This window comes from Tamandua tetradactyla, chromosome 4 (assembly GCF_023851605.1).
Source record: "Tamandua tetradactyla isolate mTamTet1 chromosome 4, mTamTet1.pri, whole genome shotgun sequence".
In the NCBI taxonomy this organism is placed as follows: domain Eukaryota; kingdom Metazoa; phylum Chordata; class Mammalia; order Pilosa; family Myrmecophagidae; genus Tamandua; species Tamandua tetradactyla.
This window is the reverse complement of record NC_135330.1, coordinates 165,065,525-165,090,687: the sequence shown is the minus strand read 5'-3', so window position 1 is coordinate 165,090,687 and position 25,163 is coordinate 165,065,525. Positions and strand designations below refer to the sequence as shown.

Sequence of the window (25,163 nt, the reverse complement as noted above, 5' to 3'; positions counted from 1 at the left end):
AAGAAGATATCAAAGAGCTTTGTTTCCAGCAGTTTAAATCCATGTTGTGGAGAAGGAATATGAATCATGGATTGGAAACATGAGGCTTCTTGTCTAATTAATCATTTTTCTGTACTTGTCTGTCACTGCAGGATAGGGATCAGTAAAAAATGGCCTGAAAGAGCTAAAACTTCCAGAGCTGACTTTACCTCCTGCAACATCATGAATAAATGAAAGTTAAAACCAGTGGTAACACAGCACAGAGATTCCTTGATCAAACAATGTGAGATGCACAACTTGGAGACTCAATTAAGTTAATAAAGCACTGCCTTTACATCTTTGTAGCATCTGTACTTGTCTGGGGCCATGTAGGTGCCAACATATTAACTCAATCAGCTGCCTACCTGAAATCTCTACTTAATTAGGACCATTCATCAAAATGACACCTGTTTTAGAGGCCAGATCAAATTGATTACTGTTGTTCTGCTGGATCTCCACAAATTCTATTAAGTGCCTATTTTTAGAACAAAAGATGGGTAAATATGTATACCAAAGATTGTATGAAATATAGTATATTGACAAGAAGAAATGTTTCTGATGTTTTAAGAACACCCATACTTAAAAACTAAACCCTATCTTGACCTTTGTATGGAGGCTACGAAATATGGGATCCTGCAAAACAAGAGTTTTAGGCTTATTATTCGAAAGAGATTGGCTAAAAAGATTCTAGTTTTCTGACAAGATAAAAAACAGTTAATCCCCACAATCATGAATTTAACCAGTCACAATTTTAAATATGATAAAATTATTCAAACAGAACACTAGACAGGTAAAATCACTATCGAGCATCAAAAAGCTACTTCCCAGAGATTCGGTTGTGTTATTTATATTCTGGTTAATAAAAAAAAAGTGCAATCTCCTCGAAACCAATACCATTTAGAGATTAAAAAATTAATGTGAATGATGTCAAGATTGGTTGGCTACTATCAATGATCGCTATAGCTAAAATATTTTGCCTATAATAAACTGATAAAAATAACCTTTTGCATCCTTGTTTAATATTTCATTTTACTCTATGCATGTGCCATAAATGTGCATCCATATCATAGTGATTATCCAAATGAAAGGTCCCCAAGGACATAACGGTGACATTATATTTCTTTAAGCAGAAAAACAGTATACTATATATATATACATAGGGTAGAAATGGAAACTAGAGTGTACTGTACCATCTAAATAGTATTGGTTTCGGAGAGATTGAACTTTTTTTTTATTAACCAGAATATAAATAACACAACCAAAACAGAAAATCCTATTACTCTTAACTTCTTCATCTAAATCATGAAATTCTTCAAGGTATTTCCTTCCCCTTTGAAGTATATACAAATCCATTTGTTAGTTGTTTTTAAATGCTCTAAATTATTTTAATTAGTACATCAAATCAATTTTTCAGAGTGCCATGCCCTCTCCAAGAGCAATTATCCTACACTAAAGAGACACTTCCAGTATGTCTTCACTTAAACCTCATTATTCCCAGTATTAGTGAGGAGACAACAGAAGCCCAAAGGCTCAAAAAAAAAAAAAAAAAAAACACTTAAAAAAAGATTAGCCAGTTAGGGAAAGACAATAAACCAAATTCCTTAACGCTTTTATCCCAGGACTTTCTACATTAAATGACTGCATGCTTAGAAGCTACTTTTCTAGAAAGTCTTCTTGCTCTTTTAGGTTCCCCTTTTGTTTTATTTTTTCCAAATGAAGTACTTTTTTTTTCTTTTTACTTACATCTTAAGAAACTTATTAATCATCAATTTCAGTTGTTTACAAAGAGAAAGATTAGACATGAAAACCAAAAAATCTAAGTAAACAGTGTTGCCAGAGAGAGCTAATATAGAAGAAAAATGACAGCTTGTAAACTGTTCACTTATTACAGGAAAGTAAACAATCATAAAATAAAATGCCATATAAGTGATATCCTGATGTCAGCAGAGATGGATTACAAGGACTTTAAGATATATTGCGCTGTTTCTAGTTCTGCTCCCTCAATTAAAAAAAAAAAGAAAAGAGGGACACATTCAACCTAATTAACTAAAATAATCACATCTACTTAGTTAGAAAAATATTAGAAAGTATGGTGTTCATTTCCAATAAAAATCTCCCACTTTGGGAAGAAACATGACTGAGAATATTGAAGTCTGATGTTTTCCTTCATTTACAAATTTTGGAAATTATTTAATAATTCATTTTACAGTTCTCCAAAAGGAATATACCCAGTATAACCTCTTGTTTGCACCTCCTAGTGTAGGTAATTTGTAATAACAGCCTAGCATCAGCAGTTCTACATACTAATTTATTTCCCCAGAAAATTTAATTAGGCCAAACTTGATCTGATACACATTTACTTCTCAAACGGCTTTGCATATGGGAATACCTGTCAGGTACAGCCAATTAAATCTACTGTCTACAAAGGCTTCTGTGATCAAAATTCACATTTTAAGCTCCCAAACTACTTACGATGCTTCAAGGAAATGTTTTATTCTTAGTGACTCCCTCAATTGCCAACTTACAAGTTAATATATTGCTGTGCATAAACCATGCATTCAACTTCAGAATAATTCAATTACCCTTTGGAAAAATTAAATGCAAACCCAGTAACAAGGCAAACACACTCCATTTAAACAAACATAAAAGTCTGCCCAAATTATTTCAGAAAGGCCTAAAAGAAATCTAAGTAATGGATAATGGAGCAGACATTCATTTTAGAGAGTGTAAGATTCTTACCAAAAGAATTCTGTAGACAGATCACTGGTCTAGGGAATCAGCAAAAAATTAGCTGGTACTATGACATTGGGTCAAACATTGGCTATCTCTAACCCTACATTCTTTTATCCTAAAACAAAGGTAATTTATAATTCCCCCAGAACATAGGAATATGAACATATATAAAACTCCAAGGGTTTTGTTTCTGTTTGTTTCCTTTTAATTTCTAAAAGGTGCCAAGCAACTAATTTCAAATTTCTCAAGTAAGAATTTGGAGTAGGCTTTAACATTTTACTGTTCCTGTCCAAACCAGCAGGGCTCACAGTACTGGGCTCTGGAATCCTGGTACAACATCAGCCTCAAGAACCACAAGGCTCTGGAATCCTGGTACAACATCAGCCTCAAGAACCACAAGCTAACAGGAAGCCCCGGAGAGGCCTGTATCCTAACACAGAAATTTAAACATCTTGAAAAGCCACAGGTAACTTGTAAAAGGAGTTATGTGTGCCACTAAGATGGGCAGTTCTATGCTATTAGGCTGAGTCATGCTTACCTACAGATAATTAAGTTATACTCTGTAAATGGACAAAGAGAGAGAGGAGAAGAGAGAAGAGAAGTCCCAAAACTAAATATTCAAAGACAGCATTTTTGACCTTTTATGGTAGCAACTAGTAGGGTCTGTGAGATGGTTATCGCCAGGAATTGCAGTGGATATCTTTTATTGCAACATCTAAACAATCTTCTTCCTTCTCCTACCACTCCTCAAGGTAAAGGAATAATCTACAAAATAAAAAACAGAAAAGCTTTTTCCCCTGCATTCATTCCAGAAAGAACATCGATGGAGTTCTTTTGTGTCTCTTCAAAATATAGGTATCCTATTCCAAAAGCAATTGCTCTGGTCCTGTCTATGAATGTCAGAATGGGTCCTTGGGTTCAGGCCCATACTAGGGCATAAGAAAGGTGCTCTGCATATCTCGTCCCTGCCAATCCTGCAGCTTAAATCAGCAGAACGGGTGTCAGGGAGAGGTTTCAGCCACGTGGGGGCAGCCATATCACAAAGGTCATTGGAACAAGACTGTCCTTTTCTAGAGACTGGCTACCAAGCAATGCATCAAGTCTGGCTGTGTAGCTGAGGCCATCTTAGCAGGGAGGGCACTTGCTAAGTGGCCACTATCACCTCTCCCATTGCAAAGAAAGGTTGACTGATCCTCCTTTCTGTCTCTGCTTCCCTCCTCCAGCTTCACCTGTGATTTATCCCATTCTTGTTCTGGTTGTCCTGTACATACTAGTACCGAAAATGTAAATCAGGAAAAAATATTGTTTGCTTTGATGAAACAAAGTATTCTAAAACAAACATAGCTCACAAAAATAAGAGGTTACTTAACACACAAACATATCCTATAAATCTTAAGCAAATACTTAAGCATATTACACAATCACATTTCATTCCCAAACTAAAATACATAACATCGCCAATTCTGCAGTTTCGAGATAGAACAGTACTACAGAAAATCTACGTTTGACACCTTTTACCAAGATCATCTCCATAAACCCAACTGAAAAAAATATACACTAGCTACAAGAAAAGCTATCCCCCTCCCACAACAGAGTCCTATCTTTAAACTAACTGATTCCAGATAAATGATACAATGGGTCTCTGAAAGGAAAGGGATGAAAAACAAAGAAATAGATGGTCTAGAAGTCCCATGTTTTAAACTGCCTCATTATTCATCTAAAATTCGCCAGTACAAAATAGTTCTGTAAATAAATTCATTTTGATTACTCCATTACTGATTCAGCCATTGGAGCAATTACTAGTTGTAGAACTGAATAATATGGTCCTATTTAAGCCGCAGTGTTCCAAAAGAGAAATCCTCCAGCAACACAGCAAAACAACGAAGCCCATTTACCCTGGATATTAGTTCAGTGGGCAATTTTCATTAAGGAAAGTTTAGTACTGTTGGTAGCTCTTTGCTCAGACATTGACCTTGGCCTAGCTACTTTGCCTCCGGTTTCCTTTGAGCTTTACTATGTTCTTTAATTTCCTGTGGTATTAATCTTCAGTCCAGGGAAAATGAAGTTGATGTTGTATCATAATAAATGTTGCTCATTACCTCTCAACACAGACATCTTATAAGGCCCAGAAATTATTAAAGTCCATTTCAAGGCCTTTATTTATTCTTTGCGTTATGTGGTTTGTGCCTTGTTCAAAAAGAAATCAATTTATCCTCTGTTTAAATCATAACTTGGCCAGGAAGAAAACCCTATTTACTTCAGTATCTCTAGATTGTCTTACGATGTTTTAAATAAAGAATTTGATTGGTGTGCTATGGTTGCCTACAGAAAAATAACCTTGATTTTATCCAATCATACTGTTGACAATACCATTTGTATTCCAGGATTTGAATAATTTTAAAGTCAACATGCAAACAGTTTATATAGTTCGGCCCTTTAAAATCAATTATAAAATTAAAAATGACTCTAATTTATCATCCTGAAAGGAAATTTAATATTGTAAATAAAGTTGACTGACTTTTCCATTTTGAGGGGGGACATATAATCATATTTTTCAGTCATACATGCTAATGAGACAAATAGCCTGATGCAAGGAGCTATGTCTTATCCAGCTTTGCATCCTAGCACCCTAACACATGTAATCTTGCTGATAGACAATCCATCTGCAGGAAGCCATGTGTCTATGTCCACTTTTCCTTATGATCCATGAGATTTGGGGGATGACCTCTTGCCCTGCTAGAGTCTGGAGGTCACTAGCTTACCCGTGCTATCCCATGCTGCCTACCATTCGTTGCTTTCCTGTTTGCTCTCTGCTGAACAGGCTTTGTTTAGGACATTCACCTAGTTACCCCAAGCCTAGTTTCTCTTCATCCCACAACAATTACAGAATTAAACTCAAGAAGCCAGTGAGACATCTTTGAAATTTTACTTCATATGGCTTAGATATCTAGCATATGAATTTATAGACATCATGGACCAGAAAAAAAAAGGTCACAAATTTATTAGGGGATGTGAGCTATTAATAGGAAAAGAAGTTAAAATAATGTTTTTCAGTTTGTTTTATTTTTAGATAAAATGTGCATATAAAGCAGATCATCACAAACAACCTTGCTTACTTGCTCAAATAAGCTGATAGTTTAGCAAAAAGGAGAATCACCACCCTAATTAAAACTATTTAAGTGGCAGAATTAAAGAGGTGACTTTAGATACCTGAAAGATAACTGTTCTTACACCCTTAAACACATTTCTTCCTTTACAACTTAAAAGCCATAGGACCAAATCATAAAATGTAAAAGTTTAATGATGCTTTAAGATTGTCTATTTTAAAAGATCTCTCAAAGCTTCCTTAAATGTATCTGATACCATGTTATTACCGACAGGGAAAGGATGACTTCTAAGATTCATTAAGCAACAACTATGTGCCAAATTCTGTGTCATTCATTTTACATGTATCATCTCATTTTATCCTAAAAACCACCCTACAAGATAGACATTATTCCTACCATCTTATAAAGGAATATACTCCAAGATGGTAACGGAATAGTCTGCCTTGTCTATCTCCAAATCTCTAGAGCCTATAAATAGACCTGGTACTTAGGATGCATTTAATAATATTTTTTTCTTTGAGTGGAACAATGAATGAATGAATGATGCTGCTAGAGTTGAAGAATCCTTTCTATGGTAATGTGAGCCCAAGTCGTTCACCTCCACCACTCGTGCTTTTCTTCACCACGTCATATTAAAGGAATGTGGCTCAAAATATAGTCGTCCGAAATAATCAGCACAAAATTACAGCTTTTGTAACCACTATCAACCATATCAACTTGTTTGTGACAGCTGTCCCATCTTTAAAATCCTTTAGCAAGGATGATAAGACTATATTGAAGGGAAAATGGACAAAAAGAGAAGGAAAAAAATATGCCAAGAACTTAACAGGGAAAATATGTACAGTGGGCACTTTAAGAATAAGACCATCCATGAGCCTGGTAAGCTATTCAAATTAACATAGTTCTGAAAACATTTACTTTCGAGGAGTCTGAATTCAGGCCAGTGATCCAAAGGAAAGATGTACAGTGCCCTTTCTGGAGCTCATGGCTGGCCCCAAGGACACCTCTGTATGAGAAGATACAGCCCTGTGAGGGCATGGCTCAGTGAACCATGGTGCCTTTATGGGAAACAGAACAAGATACAGCAGACCCAATTATGGGTAACAACTCTAGGTTCTTGACTAACAACATCCACTGAGAAGTAATGTGGGCTGGGGGCTAGAGGTAAAAACAAAATTAGTTATAAAGATTGTGCCTGCCAAGAGCAGTCAAAGGCATAATGAAGAAAGAATGGTGCACATTCAGGCTTGACTCAGCACCAGAAAAGCCCATCTGTCAAGTGATGGACAGCAGCAAATAATATTACATAGCATAAGACAGAAAATACTCAGATGCTTCTTAAATCCTAGTCCTTGAACAGATGCCCTTCATAACTAAGTCAGACCATGGCACATTTCTTCCTTGGGGTCTGTCTCCTGCAGTTACTGACTTTCAACTTATTCCTAATGCTTGTCTTCTTCCCATATGGGTCTCAGTGAGTTGGTTTCTGATACTAGTTTATGGGTATATTGCAGAGGAAATGTGATGCCCTGAAAACAGTCAGATCAGTGCAGAGAGAGAGGCATTGTACATAGCATTCTGTGCTAGGGCTCTTCCTTCTGCCCTTCACACCTATCCTCCTTTCTGCCCTGGAAGCTGACCTGTACAGACTCTATCAAAGGGCTCCCTTGTCCCCTGGTTTCTGGGTCTGGAAGATGGGGAACCCTGGCAGGAGATCAGAGGGAAGGAGAAGAGTGAAGCCTGGCTACTTATTCTCCTGGCCTCCTCTTGCAGGGTCCCCTCTAACTGCTGTGTCCTTCATCTGATCATCACCAATACTCTCAGTGTGACCTGCTCTACCAACTCTCTCCTTCTGGTTTCAGTAACCTCTCCCTTCCCTTATTCCTTTGGACAAAGGATGGTAAAGAGCCCCACTGCTGCCAGTCCTGAATTCCTAAATTATCCTGTGGCTCTTCTATCTTGTATCTTCAAAATAAGTCATTTTATAAATTATCCAATTTGAATTACTTTAAGAATGCTATCTCTTTCTTAATGGAGCCTTAACTCATATAAATTTATTCATTCTGTCAGCAAATATTTATTAAACACCTACTGTGTTCCAGGCATTATTCTATGTGCTGGAAATATAGCAATAAATAAGATGGACAAAGAAATATAAACAAATCCACATACATCCATAAGCATCCATATATGCTTCTCTGCAGTATAACAGTTGTTAACAGCACAGACTCTGAAGTCAAACTGTCTGGTTTCAAATTCCTGTTCTACTGTAAAATCCTGGAGAATTTATTTAACCGCTCCATGCCTCAGTTTACTCATTTATAAACTAATAAGTAGATGACGATGATGATCTCAGTTTACTCATTTATAAACTAATAAGTAGATGACGATGATGATTATGAGAGAGAAAGAAAGACAGAGAATAGAATAGAACATACTTAGTTGATTATTGAGGACTAAATGAGAAAAAACAAGTGAAGTCCTTGCTAAGTGTTCTTATTATATCATAGAGATTACATTCTGATGGAGAAAGACAGAGAGTAAAGATAGTCTTGGTTGTACCATCAACAGACAGTCATGACCTTTGGCATAGTACTTTATTCTCTGCGATTCAGTTTTCTGATCCATTAAATGAGGATATTAAATCCCATCTTGCAGTTTGGGGAAGAATTCAATTATAATGTAAATTATAATGCATATGTAAAATACCTGGTACAATCCTGTTCTTCATTAAATGCTAGAGGTCCTCTATCCTTTATTTCTTAACTCAGATTCCTAGCTTCTTAGACTAGACATGGTGTTCAAAAACTGCTTCTTCTCTATTGATCTGGGAAACTGCTGACTTCAGTCTTGCTCCCTGATATTCTGCTCCTAGACTGAGGCAGGATGGAGGGGATTATGGGAGTCAGGGGCTAGGAGCAGAAGTGCAGATTGGGGCAGGCCATGGCGGCTCAGCAGGTAAGAACGCTTGCCTGCCATGCCAGAGGACCTGGGTTCAATTCCTGGTGCCTGCCCATGTTAAAAAAAAAAAAAAAGTGCAGAGTACAGGACAAACACACATGGCAATGGCTGACAATAAATTAGACTGCTTGCCTTTTTCCTTCCTTTTTTGATTCCCTTCATTTGTAGTAAAAAAGTCCCTCTGCAAACTGTGACTTGTCTCAATGTGCAACGAGGAAACAGAAAATAACAGACCATCCACATTTATGCCAGGATAATAAGTGGGAAAGGACAAGATGGTGGCAAGAGAAATCAAGTGAAATATGCCAAGGGGAAAATGAAATTCCAGGGAACAGAGTAAGGAACTTTTCATGGGTACACGTCCTTATTGTAGAAGGTCAGCTTTTGTTTGTTTAAGGAAGGACACCCCTTACAATAACTTCTACATTTCATCTATCTTTATTAAGCTTCAAAAGGAAATGTTCTAATCACTGTTATAATTTAAATCAAAACTAATTTATTGAGACGCACTTTAGGAAAGCAAGTCAGGCTCAGGCAAGTTCTGGTTACACAGCAGTTGGGAAGATTCTTCTCAAATATTTGTAAACTTGTTCACAATATTTAAGGAAAATGGCTTAGATTTGTGTTGAATAAAATTTTTTATAAATTTTTAAAAATTAGGGTGCAAAAGAAAATGCAAGTGACTGTTATCTGATCACCTGAGGGAAAGGGATTGTCTAAGCTTAAAAATTAATGTAGAAATCTCAGGTGCACGGGTGATTCAGTGGTAGAATGCTCATCTTCCATGCAGGAGACAATCCCCAGACATGTACCCCCCCAAAATAAAATTAATGTAGAAATCTCAAAACAAGTAAATGTATAGATTTGACTGTATAAAACATATTATATTTCTTCTATGTCAAATATTACTCTGAGTAAAAATAATTAATGGTAACTGGGAAAAATTGTGGCAATTATTACAAGATATTTCATTAGATAATTTGAACAAAGATCATAGTTTGCAAAAGAAAAAAATAAACATAGCAATAAACAAATGAGAAAAATATCCAGCATCATTAATTACTTAAAAATTCAAATCACAAATAGTTTACATAATATCTATGTTGTTAAGGTGGTGATAAGATGATCCACTTCATGTTTTACTAATAAGAATAGATATTGACACATTTTTAGCAATAAATACGAAAAGCATTTAAAAGGATGCTATTACTTTGATTAGGTAATTCTCCCTTTAAGAATTTAGCCAATATATTAACAAGTTCTACAAATCAATAGAGGGAGGATTCACAAAATGAGTAAAATCTATTAGTAGACAATTAGCAGAGAGGAAAGTCAAATGGCTAATAAACAAATGATAGCATGTTCTATCACAAATAATGAGGGAAGTGCAATTTACAATAAGTGAAATAGTACTTCATAGCTATCATATTTAAAATGTTAAAATTATGTTTTAACAGAATTACAAATTGGATAAAATGTAGGAAAAACAACATTCATAAACTCCAGTTGAAACACAAATCTGTATACTTTGGTAAACAATCAGTAGTACCTAATAAAGTGAAAAAGGTACAAACTCTGTATCCTGGTACTCCACTTCTAGGTTTATACTTTAGAAAAGTTATTGCATATGTGATTTAGAATATGTGTACATGTAAATCCATTGCTCTTTTTTATTGTAATAGAGAAAGTCTGGGAACTTGCTAAATGCTCAACAATTGGGAAATGGATAAATAAATTATGTTACAAACTTAAAAACTGAATAATAATGCAGCAGTTCAAAATGAACACAGTAAATCTAAAAGTATCAACATGGGCAAATATTTAGACTATAATGTTAAATGAGGAAAAGCACACAGCAAAAGGATACCCACAATGTAACATCATTTATGAACATTTTAATAACACAATATATCCATTTGGCATGTATACACATATGCTAAAAAATTAGCAAATTAGAGATAGAATGGGAATATACCAACTTTAAAGCAGTGGTTACCTCTATAGCAGGAAGGAGGGGACTGAGATAGAGATCACCTCCAACTCTACTTAAAGTATAGCTGTCTGTCAGGTATGTCTACATTCCATCACTTCTTTCCTTCCTTCCCTACTCCACACTGGCATATTATTCCTTATAGGAAATATAAAACAAATATAGCAATAATTAGCATGTATTAGTCTGGTTACTGAGCCTATGGGCAACTAATTACTTCATTATTTTCCACCCTCTATATACAGGCAACACTGTAAAAATTAAGATAAAACTCAACCCTTAGGAAATAAAATTAAACAAAGGTATAAGCATATTTCACTAAATATTATTTATCAGAGCAAAAACAAAAGCAAGGAGAGAAAAACAGAGTGGGCAATATTGAGGCGACAGCTCTGTGAATTATGGTGCACCCATTCAGTAGAATATTATGCAGCATTAAAGAACTGCTTTCACTTGGGAAAGGACCTGGCTTATGTGGAAAAACAAATATTTACCTGTTATGCAAGCAATTAAAATATGCTACAATGTCAGCACTGATGGCCTAGAAGTTGTATGGCAGTGATAATAGCTGACTAAAATTTACTTACTACGTAGTAGGTATTTTTTTGTCATTTAAGTAGATCAAATTACATAATTCTCAGAACAACACTATGTTAAGGAATCAAGTAGTATTATTGGTGCCATTTTATGGATGAGGAAACTGAAAAACTGAGAAGTTAAATAACTAGTGCAAGATAAGACAGCTAGCAAGCGGCAAAAGTAGAGCCCCAGAAGTCCAGCAGGAGAATACATGCTTTTAACTACTATGCCATACTACCTCCCATAAACAGGCTACAGTAACAATAGTTACAAATTGTTCAGTGCAGCAGTCATCTCAGTTAATTTTTACAATTCTGTGTGTAGATATTATGAACCCATTAAAAAGATAAAGTTAAGACTCAGAGGGTCAAGTAATTTGCCCAAGGACACAATGCTGAAAACTGAGAACCCTGATCTCACCCCACAGCCCCTGTCCTAATAACACTATACTTCAACACTTCTTTGCACCACTACAATGAGCATGTTACTCTGATTTTTAAAAGAGAAAAGAAAAAAATTAAAAACAGAAAAAAATCCAATATAAAAGCTACTTTCAACAACAAAAAATATTAGACTACAAAGTAATAAAGCATTTTGATAAGAAAGAAAATTTAAACTCCCATTTTTTAACTCCCTTTTAATTATTTTCTAATATTCATTTTTCACATTACTGTAAAAAAGTACATACAATTTTAGATCACTGAGGAATAATTTTGACTGGCAGCCCTTGGGAAAGGCAAAATTTCTTTAAATGAATAAACCCACTGCCGTCAGCAGTTCACATCTAGAATTCAATTTAATGGAATGACCAGTAATCTTTTTTCTAAGCTACCCAATTTGTATCTCAAACACATTAACAATCAAGAATTGCTAATCACTGGGTAATCTGAAAGCCATACATAGACCCATGACACATCAATGAAAAAGAGTCCCTGCTTCCTCAGAGCATATTGCTTACATGCAGCAAGGCAAATCTGACAAAACAGGAATGCATGACATTTTGAAACTGCTGTTGTGATGCAGACATTTTGAAACAGAGATGGAGAGCCTAAAAAACAAGTTGCCTTTATTCCCATCCTCATCCCATCCCCAAACCTTCCTTGTCTCTGTACTCCCATGTAGTTAACCTCTCCTCCTTACCACCCCCCACCACCACCCTCTATTCTTGTAAAATGGTTCTGGAGATGGAGCAGGGATGAGAGAAAGGGCAGAGATTAAATTCAATCTGTCAAACAAACTACATATGGGCTGGAACTAAATACATGTCATTGCTCATTTCACATTCTAAACAACATGCTTCTCTCTCAGAACACACTTGCATATGAATGGTCTAAATCTCGGATTCTTTATTTTGCTATGAAGTTACAGTGATCACCTTCATTTATTTTCAAATGATTAAACTTTGTCTACTTGATATCTACTTTAAATTTTTAGGGGTAGACATGTTTCCTATTTGAATGTTTCCTAATTATGCTATCTGGAGAGATATCCAGGACCTAAGCGCATTGCCTACTCACAGCTCCAGATTTAGTTCAATTTCTCCCAGTTCTAGGCCCACAATAATGTGCACCCATAGAATTTCAAAAGCTCCTTTAAGATAATGATTTTGGAGGATAGATGGCCCACTCTTAGAGACTAATCCTCTAAAACTAATAAAATTTCTTTTAATAGTAATAAAATGATGAAATTGCATTTATCAGAAATCCAGAGGTCAAGGGAACAAGATTACACTTCCTAAGGGTTTGGTGGGCTGTGTAAGCAACTGCCCCTCCACGTAATTCTTCCTTACCACAGCCCCTACTCACCCCAACCCCCAAACAGAATCTTTCAAAAGTTAATAAATCATAAAAACGCTGAGTATAAACTGGTTTTGTGTGGAAATCGTTAATGATAGAATTCTGGATCCTGGATGATTGATACATACTTATAAAATAGTGATACATGGTCTACAAGATTATAAAAGTAGAAGTATTCACCAAATTACAAACTACAGAAATGAAAGAGCAGACAACACAACCCTAGGAGAGTTTCTTAAGGATCTTCAGTTAGTGAGTGATAGCTTAAACAAGAATCTATAAAGTAAAAGACTGATAAAATAGAGTAAATGTAAAAATTATAATTATAAAAAAATTAAATTATTAAAAAAAAAAGACACCATTACAGAAGGGAAAGGAAGCTATAGAATAGGAGAAAGATATTTTCTATACAGGTAACAAAGACTCAAACCTGAAATATATAAAGAATTCTTACAAATCAATAAGAGAAATAACATCACCAGCTCTAACAAAAAAGGCAAATGCCATTAAAAGGTAATTCGTTGAAGAAAAAACTCAAATGACTGATAATCATACAAAAAGATGCTTGACCTCATGAGTTTCAGGGAACAATGGATGAAAATACAATGAGATACCACTTTGTATGCACCAGATTGACAATTAAAATTAATATTTAAAAGTCTAATATGATTGCCGGTGAGGCTGTGGAGCAATTGGAATTCTTATACACTGCTGATGCAAGCATAAATTGGAGAGCAATTCGTCAATATTTAGTAAAGTTAAAGATGTGCATGCCTTACAACCCAGAAATCCCGCTCCTGGGTAAAAGTCCTGGAGAAAATCACATGCTTATGCACATGGAAATCTATCCTGCATCATTGCCTGTGAGAGCAAAAAACTGGGAAAATCTAAATGCTCATCAACAAGAGAAAGGGTAAATGCTAATACGCTCATCCAATGCAAAAGTATAGTGCAATAAAAATATACTAGATCTATATGTAGTCATGTGACTAAGCTTCAAACCCCAAAGGGTTAAATAAAACATTTCTGAGCTAAAGAGCAGATGTAAAAGTCTTATATGCATCATGATGTCTTTTTATAAAGTTTAACAACACACAAATCAATCCCACTTTTTATTTAGACATACATGTATATGTAGTAAAAGTATACAAGTATGTTGGAAATGATCACATCAAAATCATAATAGTAATTGCCTCTTGGGGAAAGAAGGTAATCAGGTCTGGGAGGGCTCACAGGGAACTTTAACTGTATTTACTGTTTTATTTCTTAAACTAGGGAGTAAGTACATGGGTGTTGCTACATTACTCTACGTACTTTTTTTGTAGGTATAAAATATTTCACAATAAAAAAGAGAATAAAAGAACCCTACTTAATCAAGGCAGGTATAATCGGTAACATAAAAACACAGGGGTCTGTGACATTCATGTTCTAGAATAATATTTCAGTATCAAAATATCCAAATGTAGCATTTGGGACCGATTTTCAAAACTGAATGAATTTTGCCTACCTCTGAATATATAAAAATGAGTAACTATACATAACTGAATCACATATGTGCTAGATCACAAACAAAAATGATTCCAGGAATTTTCTAAATTTTCTCTAATTTTTTAGTGGGATGCTGTTATGGAGAGAGACAGATACACACTGGGTTCATTATTCTCCAACATCAAAATGTCCTGTATTGAGGCTGAAGTTAGCTACAGCATAGAGGGCTAGAGACATGAATTCACCTACCTTGGTCCTCCCCTCAACTGTCATAACTCAGGTAGGAAAAAAGGGACCACACAGAAACACAAAGCAGAATCTTTAGGACTAGACAGAAAAAACAGTTAAAAATACATCCTCAGCAAATTCAGAGAAAAGAGCAAAGGAATATGGGAACCACACAAAGAGTAATATTTGTGGACTTAGCAGTAGGAGCATTTCAATACTGAGTCATGCCCTTTTTATGGGGACATGATGGCAAATATATAACAAGAACATGTACAAGGGGACCAAGATTTTAAGGAAAATCTGTGGCTGTCTTACGAAAACCCCCAATGGGTTAAATAAAACATTTTTTTGAAAAGTCAATATTTGGATTTGTAAAGTCCAGGATAAGCCAGTACAAAATGGCATAAAAATCCCTCGACCTAACTCACAGTTTATACATTAAGTCAAACCAAAAATAAGTTATCAGCTGCTGTGTCAGTATAAAAAAATCAATATTCCCCTATCATACCATCTGCTTTAGCGGTACAAGTTAATAAATTTAGCTGGTGAATTTTCTTCTCTCATTGGATTCTGGAGAAAGAAAATATATTTTCAATAGTTAATCTAGTCATTTACTTTATAGAGGAATGAAAAGTGAAATACTATTATTTGAACATGTGAGTTTGCCATGTACAATAATAGAATTCGTCACCATTAAAGTAGCAAACCTGGTTTAGATCTATAATTCAGTGCACTCCACCCCAGTCCTCCTGCTTCCCAACTTCTTGTCCTCTTTAACCTCCAAAAAGTTAGCAGCCAATGGAAAGGATAAAATAACCCAAACTCTGGGACATAACATATCATCTAGGACTGTGCTGGTTTGAAAAGATGTATGTACCCTAGAAAAGCTATGTTTTAATCCTAATCCCATTTTGTAAAGGCAGCCTTTTCTTCTAATCCCTATCCAGTACTGAATGTTTGAAACTGTAATTAGATCATCTCCCTGGAGATGTGATTTAACCAAGAGTGGTTGTTAAACTGGATTAGCTGGTGGCATGTCTCTACCCATTTGGGTGGGTCTTCATTAGTTTCTGGAGTCCTATAAAACAGGAAACATTTTGGAGAAAGAGAGATTTCTGAGAGAGCAGAGAATGACAGCCACGAGAAGCAGAGAGTCTACCAGCCAGCAACCTTTGGAGATGAAGAAGGAAACCGCCTCCCAGGCAGCTTCATGAAAGGAAGCCAAGAGAGAAGGCTAGCAGATGATGCTATGTTTGCCATGTGCCCATTCAGCTGAGAGAAACCCTGACCCGGTTCGTCATGTGCCTTCTCACTTGAGAGAGAAACCCTGAACTTCATCGGCCTTCTTGAACCAAGGTATCTTATCCCTGGATACCTTAGATTGGGCATTTCTATCGACTTGATTTGATTGGGACATATTCTCAGCCTTACAACTGTAAACTAGCAACTTATTAAATTCCCCTTTTTAAAAACCATTCCGTTTCTGGTATATTGCATTCTGGCAGCTAGCAAACTAGAACAAGAACCCATTCTCAAAACTGAGTGCCCTTTGTGTTTCTCTGAAAATATAAAAATGTCTAAATTTGCATAACTTAAACACATATACTCAAGATTCTACAATCAGAATAAGATTTCGGGAATTTTCCTAACTTTCTCTAATTTTGTACAGAAGCATTGTTATTGAAAGAGACAGACATACAGCACACATTGAGATTCATCAAATCCTGATAATACTTACCCTTTAAAGAAAATAAGATAAAATTATGTAAAATTTTAAACCATAGACAAATAATCTAAAATGGAAATATACTTTCATGGGTATTTTTTTTAATGATGAAATACTTGTTGGGTACCTACTATGTGCTTATTTTAGTTTCCTTGGCTGCTCAAGCAAATACCATGAAATAGACTGGGTTAAACAATGGGAATTTTATTTGCCCATGGTTTGAAGCAAGGAAAATGTCCAAATCAAGGCATCATCAAGGCAATGCTTTTCTTCCAGGTTCCATTCAAGTTTAGCATCTGGCTGCCCATTCTGAATGAGGTGGGCCACACCTTATCTGAGGTAACCTCATTAAGAGGTCCTACTTAAGATGGGTTCACATCCCCAAGAAGGAATTAAATTTAAGAACATGGTTTTGGGGGTATACGCAACTTCAAATCACCCCAGTATCTATATAATCACTTCAGGTTTTTTAATACATGCTGCTATAATATCCAGGCATTTAAACTAACAGTGGTATTTCAATTGAATGCCTTATTTATAATATTTCAAAAATTCTACAAAAAGTTTGCTTTTAATTTTTACCCTCGAGTTATTTTCAGATTAATGTGCCTGGCAGCAATCGACCAGATAAATCTCCTTTTGATGTAAGTTTATAAATTAGTAGGGTATATCCAAGTTGGATGAACTTGCTTAATCAGAAAATGCTCTGATTTGGGATATTATGAAATTACCAGAACATCTTTGCTTCTGGTGTGATGCTGAGAAAGTTGCCTATTCTTTCTGTAACCTTCTTTCCAGTTCCCATTTATGTCCTCTTCTGGGGTTGTTGAGAGTTAATATCTATAAAAGGTTTTATGCTTTCTTGAGGAAAAAAGGGTAAGTGAAAGAAAAACAGTAGTATATCACTGCAACGTATAGACATGTTGGTGAATCCCATACAACCTGAATGTAAAATTTCATATTTCCTCTTAACACAATATAAAGACAACCTCCTATTATGCCTTACCTCCCTAAGAAAAAGAATCTTTTCTCTTATCCTTTTTCCTAGAAGAGAAGAAAATAACAATCTTTGGACTAAGAACGTTACCTAATTAAATAATGGAAACCAATATATTTCCAGGGTTTGGGACAATCTCACAACATAAAAGACATTTAGGCAATAAACATCTCTGTTCTTTGAAAACAGGAATAGCCAATTCAACCTTCAAAGTTCTAAACTGGAATCAGACAAGCCGACTGTACATGAATTTATGTTAAGCAAGACAGAGTCAGCTAAGGATTGTAGGTGTCGTACAGTTCCTGGGGGAGACACTGCTGATATGAAGCCAGAAGTACTGGTTTGGAGTGGCGGTGATTGGGCAAGGCAGGACCGACTGAGGTTTGATAGTGATAAGATTTCCTGGAGTGCACAAAACAGATATTTGTCTCCCCAGCCCAATAACAGCTATAATATTAAAATTAGAAATAACGACAATAATTATGATGATGACATAAAAAGGGGTAATTAAGTTGTTGACATAGGAAAAAAATAGGACTATAGTAATATTTATTCTCCTTGACTCTTACTAAGGCTGTGGGCATGAAGGAAGGGGACTGCTGGATAATCTGGGGACATAAGATCACATCTCAGAGCAAAACAAAGATGGCAAAGTTGACTGTGGGTCCACAATGGCTAGCAGTCTATGACAGCTGTGAAGAAATACCTCCTTTCCCTACCAGTTACCATGAATTGAGTAAAGGACATTCAAAGTTTAGAATTTTAGCAATATGAAATATTTTGTAAAAGGAATGTCTTGGCTTACATTTGTTATTTTCTTAATTACTGCTTAATTAAATTATTTTCTGCTTTCGAAATTTTTTTCTGATAATTTGTCCCAAGTATTTAACAAAGAGCTTTCCCCACAGAAAAAGTACATGTGTGGAAAGAGAAATAGCTCAACCAAGCAGTGTTCCATAAGGCTGCACATGCATTAACTGAATACAAAATTTACTGAGTACCTACTGTACTCTGCAGCAATGAACAAACCAACAAGGTCTTTCATCATAAGATAAAATTTACTAGAGGGAGACAGACAATGAACAAACAAATAAACCATATAGGTTTAGACAGTGATAATTCAGCAAAGGAAATTAAACAGGGCAATGTGATTGAGTTTGGGCTGAAGGTGACACCACTGCACAGGGTGGTCACAAAAGACCTCTTTGAAGAACTGTCACTAGAATCGGGACTAAATCTTGAGGAGGAGGAACTATGCAGTTTCTAGGCACAGAATATGACCAGGAATTGTAATAGTAAGTGCATTACCCTAGGCTGGATGAAGATTGGAGGAATTGAGGAAATAAAAGGCTGTGGATATGGGGTAGAGGGAGCCCTAGAAGAGGCCAGGGAGGTAGCTCGGGCCACTTGAGGAACCTAGGGAAGGACATGCTGGCACCTCTATAACCAAATGTTGCTGATTTGGCTACAAATTCTCCAAAAAAGATATCAGCTACTTTTATGACTCTCAGACCCACTATTTCTAAATTCATCTATTCTGATGGATTCTTATTCATAGCAAAATATAAGTTTAGAGAATAGTCTTGGGATAAACAATAACCAAATATTTTTTTCCTGATAGTCAGCAAGTAGATACAATCAACAATATGTTATACTATGGCTACTGTGATAGCTAAGCTCATAAGTCAAAACTTGGCAAGGTTATGGTGTCCAGTTGTTTGGTCAAGCAAGCACTAGCCTGTTGTTACTGTGAGGATATTTCATGGACTTAATCCATCAGTAAGTTGATTGCATCTATGGTCAATTACATCTACAATCAACTGGAGATGGCCTTCACAAAGAGAAGTATCCAATAAGAGAAGTATCACCCAATCAGTTGAGGCCTTAAAGGGAGAACTGATAATATCAGCAGTGAGAAGGAGGAATTTCCATCTCCCAGGGAATTCATCATAAATCTTCATTGGAGTTATGAGCCTGTGGCCTGCCCAAAAAAATTCGAACTTTTCCATCCTCACAGTCGTGTAAGTCAATTACTACAGTAAATTTCATAATATTTTCATAATACATATATCTCATATAGGTTCTGTTTCCCTGGAGAACCCTAACTAATACAGCCCACTGACAGCATTTAATGAATGACCTCAGAATGTCTTACAAAACTCCATTAAGGTTGGGTGGCAAGAGCACTGGCCTAGTATGAGCACCACTATTACTTTCTCATGATTTCTGAAAAATTAACTCATTTTCTCAATTTCCCCACTTGCTATCATGGGGTTAATAATGGGTTCAGTAAAGCAATAATTTAAAAACCAGTGGTTTTACATCCCCAAAAGAGCTCCATACTCATTCGGCTTAATGTCCTATAGCTCTAAGAAGATGACTATGCATAGAAAAAGTATGCCTTGATAACGACAGTATTAATAACCCTCCAAAAAAACAATGGGAATAAAAAAAGAAATATAATTTTAGGTTCACCTCAGTTCACCTTTTTAGCTGAGGATATCAAAGTACATTTTTTACATACGAGCAAATAAAAGGCTTGCTGCCATTTAACACTTGCCATCACTCTGTTTTGAGCAAAACATCAAATGAAAACTACATACCATCCTTATTCAGTGGTTCCTCTCAAACTCAATCACGTTAAATAAAAAATACAGTTATTAATCTTCAGGTCCCAACAATGAAAAGTCAAAATCATGAAAAGAGAGAAAATATTTCATCTGAATATACGTGATACTAGTACATTCCTGAAGAATCATTTGAACCCAAGGAAATTCGACAGTATCTATTAAAATATTAAATTTACATTTCAAGCAATGCCATACCTAGTATTTCATCCTAGAGAAATAACTGCTTAAATGTGTTCATATCTAAAACAAGTATGCTCAATGCAACATTGATAAAGATAACAAAAATTTGGAAACAATCTAAAACTCCACCAATGGTAAAGTGGTACAATAACATATGGCATATACATATAATGGATATTTTGTAGCCATAAAAAAATTAAACTTTAAGATATCTTTTATATTTCCCATGGAAAGATTTCTATAACATATTAAATGAAAACTGCAACTTGCAGACCAATATATATAGCATGACTTAGTTTGGGAGGGAAACTTGAAAAAAATATATAGAGGGATATGCCTGAATATTTTGTTTTTGAATTATAAAGGCATACATTCTTGAAATTTTCAAAAAATAAAATTGCAATAATTATTTGGTGTATGTCATTTATTCCTTTTTAATGATTATACTAATATATGCTCATTTTAACTAAAATCAATCATGAGACATACTAATCTGACACATTTTTAATCCTTAATACTGTACTGTTTAATAGTCATATAATATTCTACAGCATATATGTAAACGTTACTCAACCAGCTTCCTTTTTTGTTTCTTGCTTTGCTATCCTATGCAATACTTAAAGATATGGTTATAAATAAAAATACTATATAAATAATAACATTGAGATGTTAGATTAGATGTATTATGGTCAGGTTCATGTGTCAATTAGGCCAGGTGGTGGTACCTGTTTGTCTGGTTGGACAAGTGCTGGACTGTCTGTTGTAATCAGGACATTTCATAGAATTAAATTATGATCACATCAGCTGCATTCACAGCTGATTCCATGTGTAATTAGCCAAGGGGAGTGTCTTCTGCAATGAGTGATGTTTAGTCTAATCACTGGAAGCCTTTTAAGGATGATTCAGAAGAGACAGGCTCTCTTCCTGCTTCGACCGGAGAGCCTCTCTTGTGGAGTTTGGCCAGACCCTCCATCAGAATCACTGGCTTCACAGCTTGCCCTGTAGCTTTTGAATTCTGTGTTCCCATGGTTATATGGTACATTTTTATAAATTTTATATTTACAAGTGTTTCCTGTTTCTCTAGAGAATCGTAACTAATACAATTTGGTACCAGGAGTGGTTCTTAAGAAACAGAACCTTAAAAACGGGTTTTTATGAATGGTTTTCTACTCTGACTGGACTCAAAGGCACTAAGGATTCTGAGTCCCAGAATCAGAATGACATTCCCAATCCATGGAGTGAGCTGGCAAAATAGATAGTCAAAATATCACCATTCGATTATCCTAATGCTCCACTTGTATCAAGCCAGGCTCTGGGGGATAATGTTTTTGATGCCTTTACAGAGTTCTGTAGAAATAAGAGATATAGAGATGTTGGCTGGTTCTTGTTAGATACACTGGATACATTAATGAATGAAAGGGATGAGCTTAAGCCTTTAAATGAGAAGTTTAAGCACCGTCTAACAGATGTAGAAATTACTATGAGTATCCTAAAGGAAAACTTTATTTCCTGTAGCTGTAGACTTGAGATCTCTGAAAATCAGACTCAGAATCTTACTGTTGGAGCAGCAACTTTACAACATAAACTGAAATCTCAATGTTGCATGGTGTCTGCCGTTAAGGTGAGGGCATTGACTGGAAAGGAGTGGGACCCTGAAAAATGGGATGGCGACATATGGATTGATAATGATGTCGGGGAAGACATTGAAACCCTAGGTCATGCTGAGCCTTCTCTACATAACCCTGTAAAACTCTGCTCTGAGGACATAGCCGCTCCAACTTCAGCCTGCCTTGAGGAGTTGGCCACCCAACCTCGACCTGAAGGGATTATCTCTAGAGTGATTAATCCTGTTTCACCAGATGAAACTGCAAATGAATGCCCTGAAGCAAATGGCTTGGAATATATTTCTAATTCTTTTCATGACCCACCCTCACCACCCGTCATTCCTTCCAGACCGATAACTAGACTAAAGTCGCAACAGTCCTATAAAGGTGAGGTACGAAGTATCACACATGAGTAGGTACGTTATACTCCAAAAAGTCTGTGCATTTTCCAATTTATATAGACAAAAGTCAGGGGAATATACGTGGCAATGGATTTTAAGGGTGTGGGATAATGGTGGGAGGAATATAAGGCTGGGTCAGGCTGAATTTATTCATATGGGCCCACTAAGCACAGATTCTGCATTCAGTGTTATAGTTCAAGGGGTTAGAAAAGGTATTAACAGTTTGTTTTGCATGGTTGTTTGAAACATGGATCAAAAGGTGGCCGACATTACCTGAGGTTGAAATGCCAGAACTGCCCTGGTATAATATAGATGAGAGGATGCAGAGGCTTAGAGAGATTAGAATGTCAGAGTGGATTTATCATGCAAAGCCTGCTCTTACACCCCAGAAATGTCTGGATGATGTACCTTTTACCAGAACAGTGAGAAATAAATTTGTGACACTAGCGCCATCAACCCTAAAGAGCTCTGTAGTTGCACTTCTCTGTAGGTCAGATATTACTGTAGGAACTGCTGTCACTGAGCTGTAATCCTTAAACACAATGGGGATGAATGAATCCCAAGTTGGCAGAAGCCAGGTGGCAGCACTTAATATCCAAAGACAAGGTAGATGTGGCTATTATAACAGACAGCAAACTCAAAGGAGGAGCCAAAATTATATGACTTGCAGAGATTTGTGGCATTGGCTAGTAAATCATGGGGTACCTTGAAATACAATAGATAGACAGTCTACTAAATTCTTGTTCCAGCTGTATAAACAAAAGAGTTCTAGGTCAAGTGAACAGAAGTCTAACCTGAATTACAAAAACACAGAGTCACAACCCTTTAATCAATTTCCAGATTGAGACAGTTTACAGACCAAAAGCGACTTGAATGAAGAGGAGGCCAGGTCTCTCTGGGGGAGAACCCTGTTACACTGCCACAAATGTATACTGTTACTCTTCCTCCAAGCCTTTCCCAAGGAGACTGATGACCTTTTACCAGGGTAACTGTGCATTGGGCAAAAGAAAATGATCAGATATTTCGAGGATTATTAGACACTGGTTCAGAAGTACATTAATTCCAGGGGCCAAAAACGTAACTCTGGTCCACCAATCATAGTGGGGGATTATGGAGGCCAAGTGATCAATGGAGTTTTAGCTCAGGTCCATCTCACAGTGGGTCCAGTGGGCCCCAGGACCGATTCTATAGTTATATTCCCAGTTTCAGAATGTATAATTGGAATAGACATACTGAGCAACTGGCAGAATCCCCACATTGGCTCTCTAACTCATGCAGTGAGGGCTATTACTGTGGGGAACGCCATGTGGAAGCCACTAGAACTGCCCCTACTGAGCAAAATAGTAAATAAGAAGCAATAATGGATTCCTGCAGGGATTGCAGAGATTACTGCCACTCTTAAGGACTTGAAGGATACAGGAGAGGTGATTGCCACCACATTCCCATTCAACTCTCCTATTGGCCTGTGCAGAAAACAGATGGGTCTTGGAGGATGACAATGGATTATCGTAAGCTCAACCAGGTGGTAATTCTACTTGCAGCTGCTGTTCTGGATGTGGTATCACTGATTGAGCAAATCAATACATCCCCTGGTACCTGGTATGCAGCTATTGATCTGGTAAACAGTTTTTTTCAATAGTTCTTGGTAAGGCCCGCCAGAAACAGTTTGCTTTCAGCTGACAAGGTCAGCAATATACTTTCACTGAGTTGATATACCTCAGGGGTATATCAACTATCCAGCCCTATGTCAAAATCTTGTCCACAGGGACCTTGATCGTTTCTCCCTCCCATAAGACATCACACTGGTCCATTCGATTGATGATATCAGGTTGACTGGACCTAGTGAGCAAGAAGTGACAACTACTCTAGACTTATTGGTAACACATTTGTGTGTCAGAGGATGGGAGATAAATCCAACAAAACTACAGGGGCTTTCCACCTCAGAGAAATATCTAGGTGCCCAGTGGTGTGGGGCATGTCAAGATATCCATTCTAAGGTGAAGGATAAGTTGCTGCATCTGGCCCTTCCTATGACCAAAAAAGCAGTACAACGCCTATCTGGTCTCCTTGGATTTTGGATACAACATATTCCTCATTGGGTGTGCTACTCCAGTCCATTTATTCAGTGCCCAGAAAAGCTGCTAATTTTGAGTGGGGACCTGAACAAGAGGAGGCTCTGTGACAGGTCCAGGCTGTGTACAAGCTGCTCTGCCACTTGGATCATATGAACCAGCAGATCCAAAATGCTGGAAGTGTCAGTGGCAAACAGAGATGCTGTTTGGAGCCTTTGACAGTCTCCTATAGGTATATCACAAGTAGACACAGGATTTAGGAGAAAAGCCTTACCATTGGCTGCAGGTAACTACTCTCCTTTTGAGAAACAGTTTTTGGCCTGCTACTGGGTCTTAGTAGAGAACAAACGCTTAACCATGGGCCACCAAGTTACCATGAGTCCTGAATTGCCTATCATGAGCTGGGTGTTGTCTGACTCACCAAGCCATAAAGTTGGCCATGCATACAGCACTCTGTTGTAAAATGTAAATGGTATATATGAGAAAGGGGCAGAGCAGGTCCTGAAGGCACAAGTAAGTTACATGAGGAAGTGGCCCAAATGCCCATGGTCTCCACTCCTGCCACATTTCCTTCTCTTTCCCAGACCAGAGCTATGGCCTCTTGGGGAATTCCTTACAGTGAATTGACTGAGGAAGAGAATACTCAGGCCTGG

General features: G+C 36.6%; 1 long non-coding RNA gene across 4 annotated transcripts in view; it reads right to left on the bottom strand.

The window, feature by feature from the left end:
- The window catches only part of LOC143681485 (uncharacterized), a 320,995-nt gene that overhangs the window by 239,932 nt on the left and 55,900 nt on the right, over positions 1–25,163 (bottom strand). The window contains exon 2 of one of the 4 annotated variants that reach the window (XR_013174675.1): positions 10,816–10,947. The exons of the other annotated variants lie outside the window; for them this stretch is intronic. This is a non-coding gene — a long non-coding RNA (uncharacterized LOC143681485). The remainder of the gene's footprint in view (positions 1–10,815; positions 10,948–25,163) is intronic. 4 annotated transcript variants of the gene reach the window in all.